This window comes from Lytechinus variegatus, chromosome 11 (genome assembly GCF_018143015.1).
Source record: "Lytechinus variegatus isolate NC3 chromosome 11, Lvar_3.0, whole genome shotgun sequence".
Taxonomy (NCBI): Eukaryota; Metazoa; Echinodermata; class Echinoidea; order Temnopleuroida; family Toxopneustidae; genus Lytechinus; species Lytechinus variegatus.
The window spans coordinates 11818726-11842232 of record NC_054750.1 but is presented as its reverse complement, the minus strand read 5'-3'; positions in this window follow the sequence as shown (position 1 = coordinate 11842232).

Here is a 23507-nt window from a genome sequence, read left to right as displayed (position 1 = left end):
CCCAGGATTTTTTTTTGCCTTTGTATATTCGGCAAAAGGATAACTATTGGCTTGTGTAGGAGAAGAAACATTCTGTTAAGAATATGCTATACATTCAAGATTCAGTTTTGTTTTATCCATTTCTGTTTGTAAAGATGCTGAGGTGATTGTTTTGTGCTGGAAAGTCAAGTCTGAAAAAGACAAAAAATGAAATACATGTATTGTTTATACATTTATTGTGCTTCTCTATGCAGCCAAAAAGTCTTGAGACACTACTACATGTAGACCGAGGAGTGTACATGAATAGATGTACTCTTAATAATTACATTTATAATACATTACTTTATCTTTTTGTACATGGTTTGTCCTAAACTTCACTTGGACCTGATTCAACAATTGATTTTATCTTTGAAGTTACGGGCTCTGTAAAGGGAATTTTAAGAAATTAAGGTGACACCTGTGTGTGAGCGAATATAACGCCATATTGAAATGAATTAACATCCGCTTGGTAAAAATAATACTTTTTAACAATTGACGTTTTAAATGTTTGCTAGATGAACGTGCATGCGTACAGGTTATTCACATGTATCCCCCACTTATTATACCGTATACTCACAAAACTATTTGAGAGGAAACAAAGATGCAAGTCACGCAGTAATATCTGTATTGGGTATCCTTCAGGGGGAATCTACTTCATCAAGTATTGTTCGCCCACCTTTTTCCATCGGAGGAAAGATGGCAAAGCCCTTGTATGCTTATTGGCAAAACACAAGGAAATCTGTTATTAGGTTGGCCTATATTCTAAATTGCTTATGTGGCATTCTCACCCACCAGTTATTGTTACAACATGTAGAGAATGTGCGTGGCTATTGACACCAATTACATGTACTTCTCCCCTCATCGTGAATTCTTGGCTTGTGTAGACTTGGTTGGAAAGTACAAGGGTCCTTGTTTTAATAAAGAAATTTTCACCAGTATAGACTTGGAAAAAAGGGGATACTACATACCAACTAACCACAAGTCCAGTTAAGTCCGTTTAAAATAGATTAACAATACCTAAGTAACGAGAGAGAAAATTGAAAGTGCAAATATCAGAAATATGCCCGGTTGATACTTGCACACATTGTGGTGCCCACATTGCCCCGCATTGATGCGTGCCAGTGCGGGACACTTAATGGCACGACTTGGCTATATCAGTTCACGCAATGTCCCGACATGTTCACGACATGTTTGCGCATAGTTCGCGCATAGTTCATGCAGTGTTCACGCACTATCCCGACGTGCTTTCAGCAAATATTCTCGACACCCTATTCTGTGACGTACCTAGCTCAAAGTCAAATATTCCATGTTCTGGTGTTGACACCCCTACGTTCGTTGATTAGGACGACTCACACTGATCACATGGTCTGCACTCACAATTTTGCGCATATCATTCGCGAACTATGCATGTAGTATGCTTGACCTATGCGCAAAGTATGCGCGACCCTGTCGTGAACTAGTCGTGAACTGCGTGCCACTACCCTGGGGGTGTGCCTACTATTCTTTGCGCCACAAAATTTCTATTTCGATGCCATGCAGTGGTACACAGTGGCACGACTAGGTTAGGCATAGTTCACGAACAGTTCACAAATTTGTAATGCGTGCCAAAATTTTCAACATGTTGAAAATTTTGGCACTCATTTCACGCACTGCCACGCACCTATCCACAAGCTGGCACGCATAGTTCGCTATGCTATGCGGGAACCACAATGCGTGCAAGTGTCAACCGAGCCTTGAACTGTCTATTGAACTTAAAGTTAGTGACCCATCTACTATTTCCTCTTAGATTTGTATTGGTTTTAAGCTTTTGAATGTATCTTATGATACATTTGGATGCCAATATATAGGCCTACACCATTACATTTTTAAAAGCATTAACTGGTTTGCAATAATTGAAGCAACATGTATGTCCATCAAGCTTTTTATAATAAACTTTGTGTCTGAAGAGCTTTCAGTTTACCAGGAAAGGTCATTTGATACACCTAATGAATCCTGTAAAGACAGATAAATGCCTTAGGGGCAGTTAATCATTGCACCAGATTAAAGCATAACTGGCTATACTCTCTTGGGTAAAAGGTTGCTGACCTAATACTGTGTGTAGGAAGTGTCTTCTTGTGATGATTTTATTGCTACTTTCCCTGCTCCGAATACTTGAATCTGTGTTATTAAAGCTAATTTGAGTGGTCATGATGTGATAAAATTACAGTCTTTCAAATCAAGGTGTATCTTTTTTTTCTATATGGATGTATTTAGGTCCAACATGGTCATGTTAGACTTAGCAAAATGTGTGATAATGAAATGAAGTCTGAAAATATGGTATGTGATGAAAATTGGAAACTTAGATATTGTCTTTGAGTGGAAAAATAATCTACTTAGTTTACACTTACTTTGCTTGTTTTTATTTTTCAATGATGTTTCTGCCAAAATTTGTCTCAAAATTTTCAAACATCAATAATGTAGGCCAAAAGAATTGTTATTTGTGAAAGACAGAAAGTGATTTTTCAATATCAAGAATTTGATTTGGTGAAATATGAATTGTACAGAATTTAAATTGAAATTGACGTGTGTATTTTAGCTTGATTTGAAGGCATATTTTGAGCGGCTACTATACATACATCGTAAGATCCCGAGCTAAACCGCGATCCTTTCGTGGGGGCAACGAACTACGGTTCTCTTTTTATTTCGAATCAAATTGGAGATGGACCCATGTGTGTCATCAGCTTCAGTACATGGATCGTTGCACAAACCCCAATCATTTTGTGGCGACAACGAACTATGGTTCTGTTTTTGTCGCAGTTCAAATTGAAGCGAACTTTGTTGCCCGCGAATATCATGGTTGAATTTGTGCCAAAACCTTTAGACTGTAGTGTATAATTGATATCAGGAAATAAAATTTGATGTTAAAATATCTTGCTATATGTATGTCGGTATACGTTGGCTAAAACATCTACATGTAGGTGTGACTACCCCTTAACGCTAGCCTCATGGCAACATTTCACCTTCTTGTGAACACCATCCTATTCAAGCATACCATGTATTGTATTCCATCTCATGCCTAAGTTACAGAGTACATCCCAGTGGTATGAACACATGATCTATCAGTCTATCTAGAGTTTCCTGATTCAGACTTTTGCAGCATTGGCTGTGTTCATACTACTAGTATTTAAATGGCTGAATACGTAAATCGTTTGTTATAGCCTTGTGCTTGAATCAGTATGCATATTAAACTAAACTGAGAAAGCAATTGCTCATTAGGAAACTTTTTAAGACACAGTTAGACATGGCACACATGACCTTCATTGTGTTCGCACCACAGTGACTACTATTGACTATTGCAAATCGTAGCTCAGGGTGAGCAAAATTTATGTAAAACAAATGTTTCATTTTGCGATCATATACATTTGCATTTGCTAAAACTCTCTGCTTAACTTGAGCTAGCATTGCGTTTTGTGTGAGCAATAGCAGATCTGCCAATGTGATGTTGATACTAATGATTTTTATATTGGAGAGGGCATTAAAAGATGACATAAAAGCTGTATTCTCAAAAGCATACATAATGTGAAAGTGCCTTTGTCACTCACTCTTCATGTCCAGCAGGAGTCTAGCAGAATGTAAGCAGACACTTGGTAAACATCGGTTCCTGTTATCTGCAGAGTCTTGTCACCATTGAACCCTTACTTTTAGAATATATTTTTTTCCTCATTGGAATCATTCTTGTGAGCATCCCTAACAGGTCTTTGTTTTCCAAACTAATGTCTTAGAGGTTCAGTACTCCTAATCTTCTACAAGGGCACCTCACATTCTCACAAGAAAATCTGAGATATGTCTGTATTATGTGCAGGAATTAAAGAGAAATTCCAGTAGTTGCAGTTAACACTGATTTCATGATAAAGTCTGTAAAACAAGGCTTAATTGCAAGTATATCATCGAGGATCTAGATCTGGTACAGTTACATTAACTGGACTTTGTGAAATCTTGAAATCTACGCTGAAAAATGTTCACACCGAAGATCCCCAACACAGATAAGCGCACGTTGGACAATGTACAATTATTGCTTAGGGCGTCGGGCCCGACGCCCTACCCGAATCCCGTGCTCATTTGCTGATTTCTCAGCAATTACACAATTTCTTCCAGAATCCTTTGGCACATGCGTTTTATTTATACAAACAGACACTTTAGTGGTCATTTCATTGGATTCTGTACGAACTCATTTTGATATCGTCACCAAAACTAGCATTTACCTTTAAGCTCAGCATCTTTTTTGTTGTTGCTCTAATCCTCCCATTCTTGCATTTATGAAACACAAGTGGTAATGCAGGAATGTCTCTTTGACAGATGCTGCTTGGATTTTTTTCCAAAGGACCAATTGATGACTCTTAAAAAGGCAATCATTTAAAATCAAACTAGAATTTGTGATTTAATCCTACTTATTTGATTTCTTCAACTGGGTTTAATGTGGTAATAAATAGATATAAAACAGTTAAAAGGATTGGTCTGCTTCCAATGTTTTAAGTATGGATAGTAATGGAGTAGTATCAACATATCTATGTAAATTCAGTGTAGACAGGTTCTCATTCTTTTGTATTTTGCATTTGTTGCCGTTATGCAAGTCAAGAATAGATAAATATTCTGACATGGGCATCACAAAGATACGTTCAAACTTCAAAGCAAAAATATTTACACTCATTCTGACTCTCAGAAGTCATTAATTTCCCCTCCATGAGGTACAAGTAGGACATTGACTCCTTTATGATTATAAACATAGAGTAATTAACAACTGTCTATCTCCATTTATTGCCTGGAGCAGCCTGGTTAATATCAAGAATTCCTATACTTTGGAATGAACATCGTCCTAATTACTGTTCATATTTTTTTTCTCTCAAGAAACTCTTCCTTGCATAAAAAAAACACCTTTAAAACTTCTACAAGTGTTCTCTTGTGATTGCGCTATTCAACGATCTGCACTTCCTGGAACTTGACGTCATAGCGGAGGAATTGCAGTCTCTTCGTTCTCTGTTCTGAATTCAAGAGGACAGTTGGTTGTATCGTATGAACCTCCAAGGGAATAGGGGAGATCTATATGGGATTGCCTTGAAGGAGATACATGCATTTAATTCCATGTATGACCTGGCAATTATAGTTTGCCCATCAAGGGATTAGTGGAGAAACAAGCAGCAATAAATCCATTTGTCTCCATACCTTTTCCTCGAGAATTTGGATGTGCATTGCCAGCAAATCCAACTGCAAACTGCTTAGAGATATTCCTTCTTGTCATTTGTTGCTTTGTACTTCAATTTGTAGATTCACAATGGGTGCATATAGGCAATGAGGAAGGATATTTATAATCATATTATTCAGAATTATCGTAATGATAATAGGTATAAGTGCCAAATCCACTCTGTAGTGCACCTAAGTTTATTAGAAAATGCCCTATTGCCTCCTTGAAAAGTGTGTCCTGTATAAATTCTGTTCGTTTGAATATAGGAATTAATTTAGGTTTATTCATTTAGGTAGCAATACAGTATTATGACTAAAGCTTTCTTGTTGCACTTGTATGATACAATATACTGCTTTGGGTATACAACTTGAAACCTATACAACCCACTTATATTGGAAACAAGGCAAAGTGATCTTTACTATTGATAAGTAATACCAATTTGATAGGAGAAATTCTTTGATGGAAATGAAACATTTCTTTACAGACAGGTGGTCACTTAAGCATTTTTGACTGTTTCCTAATTTTTCTTGCAAAATTTGATGTAGCCATCTCCAGTGAATTCCAAAGCAAAGAACAAGCTTCAAAAGATAGATGCTGCTAAGTTATGTGATTTTTATGAATTAATCCTAATACTGAAATGAGATGAAATAAGAAAAACATGTATTCCAACAAATTAGATACTACATTAGTGTTTAAATCCAAATAGAGAACTTAATGTATTAAGTTACCCAGTAATGACGAAGAGGCATAGTACATGTAATGAAAGACTTCAAGTTAAACCTTTGACTTGTACTTGTAGGGCCGCTGTACTGCTGATTGGCTGGCCATCATTGGCTTTTAATGAAATCATTTTGTAATATTAGACAAAAATCTATGGCAGCCTTGCTGACTTCATGTTCATAATGTGCATGTACTGCTGTAGAGCACGATTGTATGAAGCTTTATACACTGCTTATATATTCAAGGCCTGTGTCAACTGTTAAATTATTTGTAGGCCTTTTATAGAAAAAAAATAAACTAAACAAGAGTGAATGACAGCTAAACGTGGCAATAAGATTAGAAAATGATCGGATTTTATCGAATTATTCCCAAGCAATAAATTTTGTAGCATGGATTTAACCAAAAGATACTTATTGTTTGTACGTCATATGTCTTGACATTGTCTTGCTTATACAACTGAAGGTAATAGTTATCGTGGACCCTTCCAAATTGAATCTGGGATTGAATTCACCAATCTCAATTCCTCAGGAAACTGTACTACATCAAGCTATCAAGTCCTGTATAAGAGATGTATCCATGTCCTTGGTACTTGATAGCTTCACTAACAAAGAAAACAGGTGGAATTGAAGAAAGTCTATTCAATATTCTATCTGTGTCCTTTTTTAGTGGAAGCATGCTCGTCTTTGTGGATATTGCATTGCCAATTTGATTGTGGACTCCAGTGATTGTTGCAATGACCGAGGGCAATGTGATCAATAAAAGATATACGTACATCCTTGAACACTCAAAGTAACCAAGAAAGTCTGATTTTTCAACGACTGTAAGAGGTTTCATATTTGTCCATTCATTCATTTTTTGTGTTTTATTGTAAACAGGGTTGGGTAGTTTTGTCAAGAATAAAAATATTGGATCTATTTTTGAAAAATAATGGTCCCATAAATTATCCAAATGACCAGGGGGGGGGGGCAGAGTACCACTTTTTAAAAGAATTTTAATGCCATTTTTTTGTTGTCGAAAATTTTGTCCCTCCTGATATAGGGTCTTTCCAGGTTGTCACTCATCCGAACATAAGGGTGTGGCGTCTTTTTAGAATTTAATTTAGAATATCTAGTCACACACAGTGTAATGGATATTCAAAGAACAGGATATGTTTTAAGAATGCATTTTTGGTGTTTTGCCATGAAAGCTGTAGTAAAATAATCATTCAATAATTGTTGCTATTATTTTATTCAACTGTTACATTGTTCACAGCTGTGGCTGTTATTTTATTAAACTGTTGCATTGATTACAGCTGTGTCTTATCTTTTGATTTTCAAATCATTCAAAATAATTCATACACATAAGCCTTTTTTGATATATTTTGAATTCTACAAGAACCAATTAGATTGTACAATATAAGTAGGTTAATATATAAAGCTTTACCATCCATTTATTAAAGTTTGGCATCACTGTATCATTGTATCACTGTATCAGGTATCATCACATTGTGCAACACTAAATATGTACCAGCCAGAGCTTGAAAGTGGATTGAAATTTGTTCATAGCATGATGCGGATGGACAGTAAAGGACTGGTCACACCGCCCGAGCGTTGTTGGAGTGGTCATGGAGCGGTAGGGAAAGAGGGTCAAATTTCGCTCACAAAATTGGGGAAAAAACTCAAAAACAAAAATAAAAAAACAAACGAAAATTGTGAACGGTAGCGAGCGGTGATGATTTTTTCTTTCTCCACGACCGCTCCAACAACGCTCGGGCGGTGTGACCAGGCCTTAAAGAGATATTCCAGTAGTTGCAGTAAACACTGATTTCATGAGAAAGTCTGTAAAACAAGGCTTAATTGTCAGTATATCATCGAGGATCTAGATCTGGTACAGTTACATTAACTGAACTTTGTGAAATCTCGAAATCTACGCTGAAAAATGTTCACACCGAAGATCCCCAACACAGATAAGCGCACGTTGGACAATGTACAATTATTGCTTAGGGCGTCGCGCCCGACGCCCTACCCGATTCCTGTGCTTATTTGCTGATTTCTCAGCAATTGCACAATTTCTTCCAGAATTCTTTGGCACATGCATTTTATTTATACAAACAGACACTTTGGTGGTCATTTCATTGGATTCTGTACGAACTCATTTTGATATCGTTACCAAAACTAGCATTTACCTTTAACATAGCAGAATGAACATTGGAATTGCTAATCTCTATTCACTGGCACATACAATAATGGCGCAATGGTGATGAAGGGCCATTTTGAAATTGAGGGGGAAATGAAAATTGATTGAATTAGACACAAAACTGCATGCCGCAGTATCATATCTGAATGCTAGCTGTATCCACAAAGCGTTTGGTTACATGCCTTTCCCTAACTGAATTATTTATGCAATTTACAAGTATAGATTCTTCCCGAGGCAATGTAACCCGACGCGATCATACCAACAGCCGAATTCTATACCGCCCGACCTCCTTTTCAAATGTCCCTAATGATGTCATAGCAAAACCATTGAGATTTGGATGCTGCAGTATACATGTATGCAATGTATTTTGATTTGCATTTGGTTTATTTGTTTTTAATTCTTTTCTATTTAGTTTTCAATCTATTCATTCTATTTTTCTCACCTACATATTGACTATCAAAAGTATTAATTTTCATTATCATTGAATCTATAATTCTAGAATTAATTTCTGGACAAGTGTATTATTTGTTATCTTGATACATAGTAGGTCTAATATAATTATGGGGAATATATTGAAATATGCAAATTTTGGAAAACTTACAGTTATAAAATGATCTGTATGAAAGTCATAAAGGGTCCATTTTACAAGAAGTTGTTTTGGGATTTCAGAGGCCTAGTAAAAATCAGAGCCCATTTTTTCGGATTTTTTATCAAGTGTTAAGGATGAAATTAGGAGCGGACTGAAATAATGTCTTTTTCATGTGTACATGTAGGCAATTTTGGCAATATTCGGTAAGTTGCCATTAGGCAAGAAATTCTGCAGACATGGCTTTGTAACATAAAGCTTAGCAAGTGATATGGGGCTGATTTTTACAATTGATCAATAACAATAATCAATGTAATCAATCATAGAACCCAACCTTATAGTTAATCACTAAGCCTAATGATACTGCTGTATGGGCCTAGACCTCTTATACCACACATTTAAATCATCTCACTGCTCTCCTAGCAAAGTCCACATTGTAATCTGGCATTTATACTGGTAATAATCATTTCTGAACCAATAATCTGCTTCTACCGAGTCAGGTATTACAGGATACTGTCACCCGAGTGCAATCAATTTATTCCTAATAATCCAATTTATTGTTATAAGCTCATTATGAATAGCCCGGAATTGACCTCTCTGGAGATATTATAGCATAAAGATATGGCAATATATCATTCATCTGGATTGGCTAGTTCAACCGGTTATTGTAAAATAGTATTAATTTTATAATAATAATGTCATATTGTACCCAGTGCAGCCTCTTTGGTTCAAAATACTGTTCTTCCAGCGGGTCCTGCTTAATCACCCCGGCCTTAGCACAGCTACCTTGATTATTTTAAAAAAGTGAAAAGAACAAAAATATATCAAACAACATTAAGATGTACAGGTCAAGCATACTTCATGTAATAATTTGTATGAAATTTGTGTTGAGGCCTGTCATTTTAAATTCATATGCATTTTTTTAAAACTAAAAGTACATGTATATTGATCTGAAAACTGATTTTAAGTCTGAAAATCCATCTTGGAGTGTATGTGTGAAAGATGATCTTATATTTTCACTCATGATAATGAAATTTCTTATGTTCGTATATCAGAGCAATTTGTAACTTCAGTTCTTGGACTTCATGAAGGAAATCAGTCCCTGCTGGGCTATTACATTATAACAATTCGATACCAGTATTTTATCAGGCTAAAAGATCTCTCATTTGTTTTGTATTCATTCCCGGGTTTGTGTCTATGCCCCATTCTATGCCATTTTCCTATTAGTTTTGACATTGAAAATTAGTTTTGCGTATTTTCCCTTTGTTCAATAATTGTTAATTCTTATAAGTAAAAATGCTTCTTAACGTTTAATTTTGCCTATTTCTTGCTTCTTACTAAATTGTAAAAACTGGAAAGAAAAAATGGGGTGTTCAGTTATGTTTGAGGTGTCACTTACATCTACCAATAGGATTTGGTGGTTTATTAATTTTTTTGTGTGTGTTTTATTTGGTGACACATACATATACCAATTTAGGATTTGGTGTTTTATAGAAACTTGTTTTTGCTTTTTACTACTGTGCATCCATTGCTCTCTCAAGCTTCCAGATAAAGAGATTTGTCCTCCATCTTCTAAAAAACATATTTCAATTGTGAAGTTTTGGGGTTCAAATCCAAGCCATGGCATTAATTTCTTTCAGCGTGGAATATATATCCACACTGAGGTGCCCTCAACCCAGGATAAATTGGTGCCTTTCTTTATATTCTTAATAAATTCTTGCACACTGTAATTAGCTGTGGTGCTCTAGCGGGGTAATAATTTCAAAAGTTCTTTGGAAGCACATGGGATTGTTTTATCATAATGTGATACAAGAGCTGTGTATTATTAATATTCATCACCTCTGAGATAAAAAGTCTTTACTCCTTATTTGGAGACTATGCAAAGGCGCCATTTTGTCACATCCATATAGAATCTAAAATCTTCTTGATTAAAATGACAAAATGCAATGTGGATGGTAAGTTATCTTTTAATCTAGAGACCTGTTTACCCTTTATCAGATTATCTCTGTTCTGTTTTTGTTTCATCTTCCCGATCTCTCGTCAGACAATCATTTCCCAGTCTGTGTTTAGGGAGGTAATGGATTATAAGTGTCAAGAACTGCTTTGAAGAGTAGTAATTACTGTGGATGACCTTTCATATATAAATGCTATGTTAAAGGGTTTAAGTGCACAATGGAAATAGGGAAAATGAAAATATCTAATGAAAGAGTTAATTGCTTGATAATGTAAGGTTAGCTCGCAAGGTATTTGTTTTAATTTAACATTTCTGTAATTTTGCATAGCCCCCCTCCATTATGTATGAAGAGCTTTAATTTTATACATGTCACAATCAAAGTGATTGAAGCGAAAAGGTGAAGGTGAAAGAAAAACACATTTATACATGTATTTGAAACAAAGAGTTTGGACAACCAGTTATTATGTACTTAACCTCTGGATATATTATGAATGCTTGATGCTTGATAAATGGAAAGAGAAATAAGATCATCGGTGTCATTGAAATTAAATCATGTGCATATTTAAAAGAATAAAAAGTGATTGTGAAGTTAGAAACACAGCTTATATAATTCTGTTAGCTTGCCTCTTCTAGGTTGTACATATAGTATACTGAAAAGCAGTAATAGATATTGACTATAGAAACAAACTGATAAACAAGTTAATTTTTAATGAAAGCAGATGTTAAGATAACCATAGCTGAGAAAAACCCTCTTTAGTTAAGCTCCTGCATACACGCACAAGTTGTATTTCCAACCCCCTTATCTGCTGGGGAGATTCAGAGTATTGTTTATACGAACCTGAATGTGGAGCACCATTGAATATTTCAATCAAGGCATTTGGGTCAATTATGAATAATTCAAAAGTCATGCTTATGGCATTTTGTACATTGATATGTTTTAGTTTTGGCTAAGGAAAGTTAGCTATATGTGTGAGGGAGGGTATACAATATATATTGATATCCTGGGTAGCAGTTGAACTAGCACCATGGATTGTATTCTGATGTAAAATTATTGGTGCTGTCTGACATGTATATGAACACCGATGGTGTAGTTTTAACACTGCTGTTTGTGTAGTGTATACACAGTATGCACTTCACAGGGAGCATTCCAGTCAGGCTTTCAAGCACCATTTAGAAACTTATCATTCTGAGCTAACACTACTAACCTTTGCATTTCAAGAACCCATGGAACTCCTGGGTCGAGAGCATCAAATTCAATTCATGGGATAAGGTCTGAAGAGGGGATTTATTCATATATCGACAATATTCCACTAATAATGAAGGTCTCCTAACTATCAGAAATCAACCCATGTGAATATCTTTTGTATTTAAAGTAAAGAAGTGTTATGAGAAAAAAAAAGAAATTCATTTTGGGGGAGATATGAGAACATGTATTTAATTACACATTAAAAAGTGTATTGACTGCAAGGAAGATGTTGATTTCTACCTTTAAAATAGATTTATTTCCTTTTACCACTCAGGTGATAAAATGAAGTTGTATGTTTTGTCTATGGGGGGAGACAAACATCCTCTGTGTTTGTTGTCAAAACCATTCCAAGAGCTTTGCTTTTATAGCATGAGGAAGTCATCAAGATTCCTGCCCTGTTCACATTTTGAATTACAGGTTCATAAAACAATTTTTTTGGATTGCTTTCACACTACCTACACAGGAACAGTTCATCCAGTATCTAATTTCATGCTCTTTTGCTGTCTTGTGCAAGTAATTTTGAAACAAAGACCTTTGCATGTTATTCTTGACCAAAATATGCAATATTAAGAGTGCATATGTCCAAGCAGTGATTGAAATTAATTTTTCTTTTTGTTTGGTAACATACATTTTTGTCATTATACACTGATCCTCTTCATACTGAGTAAATTTTTTCCTGGGATGAAAGTTCTTGTTGGTAAAATGGGAGTAGGCATTTCAGAAGTTTTACTGTCTATGGCTCTCGGGAGCTCTTCTCAATTCCCAGGATAATCTGTAGTATGGAAAACATTTCTATTCAATTCTCAGTGAAAGATGAATGCACTTAAACTGTTGTTGATTAATTTCAGATATTTTGGGGGTCGTCTACTACCTTAAAGCCCCCTCACACCTCATGTAGGCGGACGAAGGGTGATGAATGGGAAAAATGAACGAAATGCACGCAAATTCAAATAAAATTTCCGTCAAATCATGCGATCAGTAACTATTGTCAAATTTTATCAACAAAAGGTAAGCGAAGGATGAATATGACATGCATAGGATGTCAACTTTTTGGTTCACCTCTTTGAGAAAACTGTGGCAGAAGGCAAGTGAAGGGTTGATGTAACCCAATAAGACAAAGGAACAGTGAGCAATGGTTTGATAATGCATGTGATTCGAAACGAAGACAAGGGAATAGATCAGGCAATCTTGTTTGTTGTGTCATCTTGTTGCTTCGTTAAGGTTCTTTCGAGATTGGTCCACTTAAGCAAAAACGCGAAGAGGGACTATGCGCGACAAAAACACACAAACGATAAACGTGCGATTACCGCAGACTAAATAAGAGATGCAAATTCAAACAGATGACCAACGATTTTTAAATTCATCGGGAAATTTAAAACATGCTCAAAATTTCCAAGCGAATTTGAATAATCGCAGCTGTTAGTTCAGAAGTTCAAACACGAAGGGTAAATATGATCATCAGTTACCATCGAAAACGATTTTTTAAAACGCCTTTCGCAAGCCCTCGCAAGGCATATTTCAGGCAGTTTGGTTAGGTGTGAGGGGGCCTTTAAAAAAGAAAATACAAGTGAGAAGAAACCTTGCATTTTCTAACACATTCATATCTACCATAGATGTGCACAGTTCAAAATGCTGTTTAGAATTTTATACAATGCTGTTCACTATATGAACTTTACAGTGGTTGTTTAACAGTTTATAGAACCATGCTTGCTTTATTGAGAATTAAGTATTAAGAATTAAACTTTGTTGTTTAAGATTTTATACATGCACTTCACTTGTTTAAACTGTTAAAATAACCACTGTAAGGTTCATATTGTAAACAGCATCATATACTGCATTATTTTTGTGTGTAATGTGAAATGATAATTATAGAAATAATTGCGAAGAAAAAAATCTCCACTTTATGCTTCCTTTCTGTTTTTTGTGGGGCATGTGACATTAGCATGGTCATAAGAGTTGGATTGGCTGAGACTGCCTTCCCATTGATATGTATAAAAGGTAGGCAAATGTGGTCAAAAAAAGCTAGAGAGGACATGTGTTATGATTCAAGAAAAAGTTTCCTCTCCAAGTGAAAAAGATAAAAACACTGTCACTCCTACATGAGCATATATTTTAATATTGGTGTTGCTCTAAAGTGTGATGCATGAATTTAAATAAAAAGTGAATAAAAGTTTTAATATCCAAGGGGCGTTGTACACATGTATCTAATTATGATCTTTAGTAAACTGAACTATATACATCTAACAAAAGCAGGTGATGAAGATTATTTACCAGGAAAGGAATGATGTACGTGACTGAAATGAAGATCCTGTTAACGAACATCATACAACCTGTAACTCAACATTCCATAATTATCATCAATCTTGTTAATGACATAAGGTGCCTTTCAAATGAAGTTAAAAATTGTCCCCCCCCCCTTTGTTTTTTACCAATTTCCCCTTTTTCCATAAAATCCATACATTCTGTGATCCTGGTTCTAGTTACATGTTTCATCATGGCTGTTTTTTATTTATTTTTTTTTTTTGGGGGGTAGATTATTCTTGTTATTCTCTCCTTGTTCTCCCGTTTTGTTCCATTCACCTCTCAATAAAGACTGGCCTTGCACACTTTACATTTCAACGAACGATTCCACTCAGTTTTTGCTTAGTTTTATTTCTCCTGGCAGGTGTTTCACAAAGATTTAAGTATGACTTAGAGTCGCACTTAAATTCCTATTTGCGTTTGGTATATAAGGAATGACTGCATTGGTCAGATCATGCCAAGAGGATGCAACACTACTGCGTACTGATCAGCAAGATTGTGCGTTGCATATCATGTAGGCGTCGGCATTTAAGTGCGACTCTAAGTCATACTTGAATCTTTATGAAACACCCCCTGGTCAACTATATCCATGCCCTTTAACCAGAATAATCCTTTACAACAAAAAATGCATTTGATTTACGGAGCATGATTGACGAGATAAGCTGCATTTGTACAATTTGTTTTGTTTGTATTTCATCTTGAGTCAAGCCATCCTCCCGTCTTCCCTGCCCTCTCTGATTATACCCAGTGAACCTAAAACTGCTCAAATTTAGCCGGTGAGTGACCTGAATATGAATCTCTCATGGGAGGTTCGCCTTCAAACTGCATCTATAATATCTTTGGGGGTAATCCTAGATGTCCTAGTTTATACACACCCTGTGAATTTTAAGCACTTGGTAACTGAAAACTGCTATTAGTGCTTAGGGTCAGTCTCTGGTGTTCTAGTATCATGTTGTTTGTGTTTACAAATGAAGAGGGTGTTATGCACCTTTGAACTGAAAATATCATTTTCAGTGCTTGGGGTCAGTCTCTCGTGTTCTAATGTATAAAAAGTGTCAAGATGGTGTTAACAATTGTGTACATTGTGAATGCTAAGCACCTTAATGTAAGTGAAAAATCCCTGTTGTTTCCAGTGTTTCAGGTCAGTTTGTAGTGTTCTAGTATTGTGTTGCGTGTACTTATATGGCAAGAGGGTGTTAAACACCTGGAATAAAAAAAATCATTAGCATTTCCAGTGCTTGTGGTCTGATTGTGGTGCTCTAGTGTCAAGTTGTGTGTTTATAAGCCAAGAGAGTGTTAATATACAGAGATATTGAAAATTTAAAAAAACATTTTCTAGTGTTTATCACTTTGTGCATTTGAAATAGTGTCAAAACAAAACCTTTAATACAGATTTAACACCATCCTGCTTCTGAATAGACAAGATAAAATTAGTCTCCAGTGTTCTAGTATAAAGCCTGTTGTGTGTTGATCATTAAGGTATTAATATGAATACTTTAGAACAGTTTAATACCCCTTTTATTCACAGACTTATAGATAATGTTTATTTGATTTTGTAAGTCAAGAGGGTGATAACTCCAAAATTAGATGCCTATTATCACTTTGTCACTTTTATACTCAAATTATGATTCATAAGGCAAGACAAAATAGTCAATGACATATCCATTGTTTTTTTTAGTCACTGTATATATAAATTTATCCATAATCATTTTAACACCCCGGGCAGACTGGCCATTGAGTTTGTACAGATGTTCCTGAAAGGCTTTATAGAATCTAATTACAGCTGATATTGACTTTGCCTTTCTATTTCTATTTTTGTAGTCCTGTAAAGGTGTTAACGGAAGGTATTTTAAGGAAATATGTTTATTTCGGTCTGCAAACTGTACATTATGTAGTACACCTGGCTGTAGTTTGTGAAGTTGGTAAAATTGTAAAGAAAATTCTGATGCCTTTCTGACTTTACTGAGACAACATTAGTAAATCAGAGGGACAATTGTTTTGTGACCTGGGTATCTTTGTTGCTTTAATTATCCATTCCAAATTATATCCTTTGTATCAAAACAAATTATAATTTACAGGGATTATATTGCAGCCTTATGGAGGCTTTTTTTAAATATCATTTTGTTTCAGGCGCTAAATATTAGTACCTGTGAGAAGTATGTTTTTTTTTCTTTTACTTCAATACTCCATGGTTCATTTTTTTTAAAGCAATAAAAGACCAAATAATGTGTTTAAAAATGACATTCTTGTTTTTCTGTAAATGTCATTATTCTATCATTCACCATCAAATTAATCATTACACTTGAGGCGTAGTGGGTCCAACAGAGCACTGCAAATCAGATGTAATCTACAGAAAGTCAAATTTACATGTAAGTCTTTGAAATCAATCATAAGTTGTGTGATTTATCACTACAGTATGCAAATTGCAAATGATCGGTACTTTCCTCCATCAGAAAGTTTAGATTGCTTTGTTCTACCTGGCAGATAAAAAATTATCATTCAATTGCAAATTCACATTTGATATTCACAATCAATGGTAAATAAGTTCAGTGCAAACACCCCCTTAAATAGCACTGTATGATCCATGCTATTTTGAGTGGTGGTCATCATGTTGCACTGTGAAGGGCAATGTTGGGCTATTTATTGGAACACATCGCTTACCCAATGTAGTCATGTGAAGCATTGTGGTTGATGGATTGAATGCCATTACAAATCTGGGTTCTTGTCTACTCAAGTCCCCCCTGTCATTTGCAAGAAGCTCCATTATTATCATTTTTTTCCTGTTTGTTTTTTATTTTGGCAAGAATGCCACATAGAGAAAAGGGCATAAAGTTTATACATAATATCTAATACTCTCTTTGTCTTCAGTTCAAACTAGAATATTTCACTTATTTCAACATGTTATTGTAATGTTCGTGAAATTTCCTTGACTTCGTAGATTATATCACTTTTTTTAGTTTTTTTTCTATAATATAGGCACCTAAAACATTAACATATGATGTAACTAAGAAAGTTGTTACATTTAAAAGTTTTGCTTATTTGAAAAAAAATAGAAAAACCTCCACTTCATGTCAGGTACTTCATGTATGATTCTTTTATCAAGAAATGAAATATAATTTTGCATTCTCAATGATTTGCACTCCGTTTTGTCTTGTTGATCCCCTCTCTTCTTGCTCGCGCCTCCCCCCTTTCTCCTTTTTTTCTCCTATTTCAAATGTCTTTCTCTTGTGCACTAACAATACAAGATTTTCTGTTATATTAACTATAAACCTGTTCTTTGATTTGCACACATTTATACAGGTAACTTTGATATAAGATTGTTATTTAAATTTCAAAACAGGTATTTTTTTTTTGAAGTTTCATATGTACTTGTAATGCACTTTTTAGATGACAGTTTGGAGAAAATCTCCTTGAAGATTCTTTATGAGTGCTTTTCTGTTTCTTGTCGATTCTAATCACACATGTAGTTTAGGTGCTTGGTTGGACAATATATGATTAAATAATTCATTCATGCATAATTTTGTAGTTAATCATACCCCAGCGGATTTAATATTGCTTTTACATTAACGTTTCCCTTAGGTTTTATGATTTTCTTTTTTTCCCTTGCCATTTTGCTTTCCCCCTCCCTTCTTCATTTCTTCCCTTGGATACGGACCTTTCAAGAACCGCCTGCATGGTGTTATTGCCTATCCTTTTCTTGTTTTCATGAAAATGTCTCATCTTGTTCTGTGAAAGCAATCCCTGCACTTGAGTGAATTTAAAAGCAATGTTGATTTGTATTCCATCAACTTTGAAAGCTGCTCAATGTATGAAATGAAAGACCAAAGTGCGTCTAACCTCGAATGCCAGGAAAGGATCGGATGTATGGTGGCATTGAGATCTTAGGCTTTGGTGAGAAAGGGAGAAATTGGTGAACTTGCCCAGGAAATTTGTTCTATATACATGACTGCAGAGTATTTTCTGGACAATTCCAAGGTATATGAAAATCAGATGTGGAGCGTGAGGCAGTGGGGTATGTGCAGTGCCTCCCCTTTTGTGAGTATAAGTGTCCCCTCTAATTGAAAACAGTTAGTTTTTTTTATTTTGAAGAGATAAAAAAAGATTGCCCTACTTTATGCCCCCCCCCATAAATCCTGGATCCCTCTTGTAGACTTGTACAGTATATCGAGTACTGCTGTGATTTTTGTGATGATACTGGGTTAGACGAGATGGAATCTAATAAATATATACAGGTAGACCTTGTAAATGGCTATTTTGAATAGTGAGATATCTTTAGAAATTAAATAGGGGTAACATGTTTAGTTATGTTAATAATTTCTCCCTTAATTCATCCCAGTATAGACCTACATGCACATGTATTTCTTTTACATGAAGTTTTGTAATGCTTGAATTAACCATGAACGTTATTTAACATTTCTGCATTTTTAAAGAACATATACATTTTGGCTCAGAAGCACCCCCCACTTCAAAAAAAAGAGAGAAAGAGAAAATACACAGGGCTTGGAGTAATTTAGCCCCCCCCCCATGTCCTTAAGGTGCAAACTAGCCTCCCCATGTAATGATACATAATGTTGAGAAAAGAAACAGCCCCCCTCCCACCCAGAAAATTTTAACACAGATCTCCATGCTTCAACTGAATCTTGGATTGACAAATTTAGGGGCATTAGTCTAACATTCAGAAGATTGTCTGTCATCAGGCTCCCTTGCAGCTAGGTTTCTGTGAATAGATGTGCAGACAGATATATATCCTCCTTTAGAAAAGTCAGGAGCAATAAATACCTTAGCAAGAATGCAGAGAAGAGGGAAGTCTTCTTTGATATGTAGGATAGAGGAACCAGGTTTCCGGGCAATTTCTTTTCTATCCCTGCTTCCAGAAATAGGTCACCTTTATCAGAGGGGACTGATATTGATAGTGTAGGGTTGGATAGGGTGTTTGCTTGATGTAAAAGACGAGGTGAACAGAATTAGTCGCAGTGATTGAGGCCTGCTTAGACCCATATTGGTTACTGGCATCCGTTGCTATGGGATACGCAAGCTCAGGTAAACCCTCACCTCCCTGTTTCAGGAAGAGATATCTTCCTACGGATTGCATGGGTTTCAGGACTTGGGTATTCCAGTGTTTGCGAATGTTGAGAACTTGAGATACCTACTCTTAATGACACGTGTAGGTGATCATCCTTTGAACTTTGAAAATCCTTTTCAATTGAAATGAGAAACAGAAGAGCATTGTTTTACAGTATGTACATACATGTGGGATTGAAAAAAAACATTTGCTTTGAGCTTGAAATTCAGGGTATTATGAGTTTACTATATATTTTAAAATCAATTGCAGCTGCCACAGTTTGATAGAGGATCATGAGACTGCACACTAGGTGGTTTCAGACTGCCTCGTAGTTCGTCAGTTCAGGTATTTTCTGATCGGGGAATTTACCCGATCGGAAAATACCAGGTAATATTGGCAAGGTGACAGCAAATTACGTGTAATCTTCCTGAAAGAAAATACCCACTAAATAGTAGGTACTTGTCAAAATTATGAGAACTTTCGCGGGGATTTTTCCAAGGTCGCAGGTATTTTGGCAATGTGAAAGCAATTTACGGGAACTTTTAGCCCAGCTTGTAGTGGGATGCGGGCGCCGTGTGTGGCTGCTGAGCTAGTGATTTTGAATCTCGCGCCTTGCCTGCTTATCAGACCATACTGCGCATGCTCATAACTTCAGGAACTTATCCCGAAGGGTGTGTTTCTGGGCGATGTGAATGCAGGAATAATTAATGGGTATTTTTAGCCTAAAAAAGTTCTCATAATTTAACAGGGATTCTTATGATCGGGGCGGTTTGAAACCACCTAATGTAGGGACGGTGATTTTTCCTGTAATAAAAACTGGTCTTTTCCTCTTCAAACTTGTTCTCAAAAAGGAAAATCTATATTGACGTGGAAAATGTACACAGCAAAAAAACACACAATTTCCTTTTTGCAAAGGTATGAATTCAATTAATTTTCATGCGAAAAGTAAAGAACCAAAAGTACTCTCCATTTTGTTCACGGAAAAGTATATAACAGTGCCAGTAATCATGAAATTATAAAATACTCCTTTCTATTTGGATTTCATGATTAATTTTGAGGTTATTTAATGGTGCAATCACATACTCAAGTTTCTCTGGCTAATGGGATAATGTGTGAGGAGGGAATTCCCCTAAGCAGTACTAGGTACATGTAAGTGATGGATTATCTATACCAAATCTCTTTTGAGGTTTCTTCCTTCTATTTATGGTGGGTATTTGCTTAATTTTCTTTTTCCTTTGGTTCAGTGTAATCATTTTATGGACCTTTCTCTTTTTATTCATTGTATAGTACTGTTGCAAGTGTGGGGCAAGGCCTTTTTAAAAGTTTATTGCTTTATCAAAGTCGTTCACTTTCTTTTTACTTCTTACGTACATGTACATAAAAAAGTTGCATTCACCTATTTGCTGTATACATGTGTAGGATTTTATTGTGATTTTCCTTATTCTTCTTGTTTTTGCCAATAAGGATAGATAGATGATAGGAAGGGTTTCTTGCTTTAAAAGAGATTTGTTTCTTACATATTTCATTTACATAGATTCAAACACTTAGGTGGTCATTTTATTAAATTATGTTCCAATTCATTTCAAGATCATCACCACCAACAGAAGTAACATTTCAGTTGATCACCCATGTAAACAAAGCAACAGATGTCTCAAAATCTTATTTGTCCAAAGGTTTCTTCATCTTTATATGCTTAAACTTGAAGATATTCCTCCATCCTATATGTGTGCTGCGATTTACACAATCCTCAAACAGAAATTCTTGAGTAGAATTGATGTAATTGGCCCAAATTGCTCGGTAAGTCCAATTAGTATCTAGCATGGGTGAAAAAAAGAAGCCCGGCCAATGCATCAACACACGTCAACTACGTCATTACAATGTAACAAGTAGCTTCCCAGCAGCGGATAGAGGTTGCACTGCACTTTACCCATACTTTAATCTCATTCCAGTCTTTAGAGCAATTATATTTTATGTGATTTAAAATAATTTGATAATTCCATATTTAATGTGATTTTATCTACATCAAATTCTCCTCTTGTATTTTTAAAGGGAATTAATATATGCCAAAGAAAAGTCCTTCACTCATTTGAATGCCTTAACACTTGAGAGAGAGAGAGAAATTGTCTTGAAGAGATATGTTTATAATGTTTAGAAAGCTGAAAATAGGCTAGTCATGTTTCATAGCCTTTGCTGAGGTGTGACATGCTAGTGGCATATAGCATCATTTTCACACCCTCTCACTGCACATGAAAACATTGTAAGGAAACAAAATAATGAATCTCATGAAATTCATATATGTTTTTCCTCGGTATTGTCATCATGATCCTCTAAGGAATGTTATTATAGTTAATAATACTCCCATGGATCTATTGCTGCTGATTTGTCTTTTTGTCTTCTCCAATTTGGAGTTTGAATATAACACCAAATAATGTTGATGTAACAGACACAATATCCAGTTAGTTTCGAAGTAACAGGGTTGGTGATTTTTTATTTATAGATAAAAATACAAAAAATCTGATTTATTTGATTTAAATCAGATTTTATTAAATGTATTTATTTTTTATTTTTTTACCAAAATTTCAAAAACAAAGTGGAAACACCAAAAGTATAACCCTAACACTGAAATCATTTTAAGAATAATTTATTTCACAACTAAAATTATCATCAATTTGATAACTTCTATTCCATTACATAATTAAATCCAGTCAAAATAGAATTTATACAATGTAGAAGATGTAAGTCATGATGAAGATGTTGTTTTCTGCATCCTCTCATGTACATGTAGGGTATAATAGCTCCTACTGACTGGTTTGATACAGCTACTACTTTCAAACATGAAATGAGGATCAGTTTCTTTGGAAGAATTCCACAAGTCAGAGACTCACTTTCTCCAAAGTGAAGCATTTTCGATTTTCAAGCCAAGGACTGAAAACCATGTATCAAAGAAAACTACATTTCTTTTTGTTTGTTAAAACCTCCTTTGTTATTTGAGCCATGGTTGGAGCTTTTCAACTGTTTAGTAAATCATTTATTGCAAAGCTGTGACTTATTGAGAAAAGAGTTGAAAGTTTTTATTTGAATTATTTCTTTTAGTACAATAAACCTGAAATGACTATTTGGCAGTTCTTAGCAGTTTTGCTAAGAATAAGTACACAGGTTCTACAGCTTTATATACAGGTAAAAGAATAAAATGTTAAACTATGGGATAAAACCAGGGACAATGCAGATTTTGTGTATTATTGTACTCAATTCAACGCATGGTGCATTAAACAAGTCTTGCACAAGTTCAGAGTTACTGTGCAAATTGTAAGGTTCTGTTGCATCGCTCGATGCAAGCTTTGTGTGTGACTTGTGGGTTACTATATTTTCTACCCGCAGGTCGCATAGACAGTATCTCGCACGCAGTTGCCCGCAGAAGCACATGCAGGTCTGATTTGCATGTCGAAATTTTTTTAACATGCTCAAAACATTTCTTCTGTGAGCTGCTACGGGCAATCACGCGCAAGGCTTGCACAGACAGGGCCTTTGGTACAAAGTTTGGCCCCAGTTGGCTGAAAATTCAGACAACTTTAGTGTGTTTCAACAAATCAAGTCTTTGTGTCCCAGTAAGCTAACAAGTATGGCCTACTAATTTACTCTCAACTTCCTGACATGTTTTTGGAGGATCCTAGATGATGCTTGTTTGCATGTATGGAAATGCAAAATGGCTTTTTCAGATTCCTGGATGTTAAGTTGTACACCATTTCACCATTGTAATTGGTGCCTATTTGAAATTATGCTGTAATTATTTACAGCTCAATTGGCCTGTACTTTGTTATTGGTATGTAATTGAAAAAAACTTGAAAGGCAATCTGTGAATTACAAATACATTATTCAAGTGCAAAAATAGTAGCATCCTTCTGGTTTTGTTCAATTAACACATTTTTATTCTCTAAACATTGCTAGCAAAGATACTTACGTGTAGTTCAAACCATGGTGATATTCAAGCTATTTTCTGTCAGTCGCTGAAATGAATGTCTCAAAAACGTTAAATAGTTCCTAGAAGGCCTTTCAATATTTTTTTACAGTTTCAAGTCTACATTTTATCACCCAACAAAGAAACAATTGAAAGAAATTGCAGATTAAATACATCATCTTTGAAAACTTTATTTCTAGGGTAAAAAGTGGAACACAGCCTATAGCATCATTGGACTGACCCCCCCCCCCCCCTGTCATGTTTATGTCTGC